This window comes from Saccoglossus kowalevskii, chromosome 21, assembly GCF_978046115.1.
Source record: "Saccoglossus kowalevskii chromosome 21, keSacKowa6.1, whole genome shotgun sequence".
NCBI lineage: Eukaryota > Metazoa > Hemichordata > Enteropneusta > Harrimaniidae > Saccoglossus > Saccoglossus kowalevskii.
Window position 1 is genome coordinate 11805880 of NC_140661.1, and position 2967 is coordinate 11808846.

A 2967-nucleotide genomic window follows, 5' to 3' on the forward strand; every position below is an offset into this window, starting at 1 on the left:
ACCGAAATAGATTAGTAGTGGTATTGGTCATCTCTGCACTAATTTGTAATGGGGTATGATTTGTATCTGGGCTATAATATCAAAAAGGGCAATTCTAGGCACCGGGAATGGTATACGCTATAAACACGAATAAACGTTTATTACAATACTGTAAAATACTTTATTTTCGCTTGGAATTTATTTTTGCTATTTTCGCTGAAAAGATGATTCTGTGAAAATAAAATCTAGCGAATATACTTTTTTTCCTATATTTCACATTACACTCATCAAAAATCAGTGAAAATAAATTCCATACGATACGCCCAAAAGGCCTTTTCAGCGAAAATTAATTCCAGCGAAAATAAAGTATTCCACAGTATATCTACTAATAGACCCGATTGGTATTTCCTACCACGGCGGCGAAAAATATTTTCTTACATTGAACCTAATTCACAGCAATACCACCTCTATTTATAGCAATGTCCGGGAGTTTATATAATCCAGCATGCAGATACTCTGATAAACATAACAATTAAGTAAACAAATAAATGCATACGGCGACCATCATTTTTAATTGATTTTCGTAATGGTCGATAGAGTTTCATTGCTTCCACTTCCACTGCTCTCCCAAGATGTATTTACCACTGCAAATATAAATATATACTTCATTAACTAAAGATATCTCGAAAGACGTTGTCAGTGAAAGACAAAACCGACAAACATCATGATAAATGTTATAAATATATATATCCGTGTATTTGTATTTGTATTTGTATTTGTTATACATTTAAACAGCAATATCCGTAAATAAATGGTCACAATCGAAAAAAAGCTGATAAATTGTGGTTCAGTTATTTTTTATTTTGAGGGGCATATGCATTAAATCTGAACAAGAGAGAGTTAAACTCAAATTAAGGATATCAGTGCATGAGACATTTACATCTATGCTGAATGTGATATGGGCATGCGAACTATTTAGTTTTTTACCCAGTACTTGATTTTCCAGATAAGAAGTGTTGTAATCCTGACCCACTTTCAGTAAATTGTTTTTTTTAAATACAAATACATTGACAGTGGGCGTTAAATCTATTATACAACAACGAACGGGATTAAGAATTCGGCATCAAGTAGATGGAGACTATGTAACGAGTACAGTAAATAACTTACAAACAATAATGAAAACAATAGCAGCAATAATCACTCTTACATTAGTGAACATCTCATCTGCCAATAAAAAAACAAAACAAAGTTAATTATTTAAAAAAAAGTCTAGCTTTTGAACTGAATAAATTAAATAAATACGAAACAAAACTGATCAAATAAATAGTATAGAAAAGAACTGTATTATAAACAAATTAAAAACAAAAATATTTACTTTAGTATGCATAGTTGGAGATGCTTTAAAATCTTTGTCGAAGCCTCTATCAAAGCCGAGTCGCTTTATTTTCCATGATACTCTTCATACAACTATTTAAAGGCTGGGCATACATAATTAATATTATATTGACGCCAATTGTTTGTGAAACGGAAACACGTCAATAATTGCAGGTCTAAAATACATATATAGTAATGACAAACCTCAAAATATGTTTAATTACAATACCCCAAATTAGGCCATTAACTAGGTCGCTACAAGGTCTTTCTTCAAATATCAACATCAAATATGAAGCTTAATGAACGTACGGTGTTTTCGTAAACACATACTCAACTGTCATATTCTAGCCGTTAAATTTGGCTCAACGGTTAATCATTCTTTCACTTAGAGTATGCCCCAAGGTGGGGTAAATAATCCACGATAGTATTATGAAACAAATCATCATATTATTATACTGATATAAAAAAATACCTTCTTTTTTTTAAAACTATATTCCTTCTTTGAGTTCTTTGTAGGTTTTGCGAAATGTTGTTTGGCTATTTTTCCGAGATCATCTGGAGGAGGGAAAAACATAAATATATCTAGAAATGACAAGTACATTTAAGTAAAATAAAAACAATTTTTTTAGGCGACCAGTAGGTCAAAATAAAGTACAGGCTATTTCATACTAGGCGATTCACGGGACAACGCAAAGTTGTATACGAAAGGTTCCCCTCCAGTTAAGGCGCAATTATTCGCCAATCACGCTTTTGCGTACAGGTCGCAAAATGTGAACCACTTTGAACGTCCTAGTTGCTTATATTTGTGAGTTTAGATTGTTTACATATAATACCATTAAATTGAATGTGTTAATAAGATCACGCCTAATTCACTAACATAAATTATCATAGTTATATTTCAGAGTTATTGATTTTATGAATGAATGAATGAATGAACACCCAATGTTTTTCAACAACATTCCATTCTAAAGTATAATATTGTTTTGTGTGAATGTAAAGGTCAAAGTTTCCAAGGGACAACTGACTATATGGACGGGCGACTAGTTGTTTGATAACTAACTATAAATTCTTTTGGGCAACACTGTCTGACCCTTCTTGACGAAACGATTCATATAAAACGGTCTTACTAGTACATAAATAAATATGATCTACTATATCATATAACAGTATAACTTCATTATGACACTGTTGAATCATCGTAGAAACTGTGAAATACATGTTCATAAACACATCTGCATGTGTGCATTAAATAATTCATTTCCCACCTGCTCTTTCAGCCAATACTCCCAGTTTTTCTTCACTTTCACACATTTTGTCTATTTTAAAGTGCAGTAAGGCGGCAACTTCATGTACATTGTGATGACTCTGCTGTTGAACTGAAGGCGTTGCCCTTTAATACACAAATCAGATATTCAGTTTGAAACTGGAATGAATTTTGAACAATTATATTTATCATTCTTTTACTAGTATTTCTTTTTAGTCAAATGCACATAATTTGATCAACATGAATGTAATAAATGGTTTAATGTTTGTACATATATAATGTTAATTATTTAGCACATTTAATACAAATGACAATTTAAATATGCTATGCTGGTACATTTGAGTATAGAG

The 2967-nt window shown here is 31.4% G+C and overlaps 1 long non-coding RNA gene across 1 annotated transcript; it reads right to left on the bottom strand.

Annotated features, from left to right (window-relative positions):
• Window positions 1–1846: 1846 nt before the first annotated feature.
• On the bottom strand, window positions 1847–2707 carry LOC146729627 (uncharacterized). The gene is made up of 2 exons (XR_014928086.1): window positions 2619–2707; window positions 1847–1908 (listed from the first exon to the last, which is right to left on the bottom strand). It is a non-coding gene; the product is annotated as an uncharacterized LOC146729627 (long non-coding RNA).
• Between the last annotated feature and the right edge of the window lie 260 nt (window positions 2708–2967).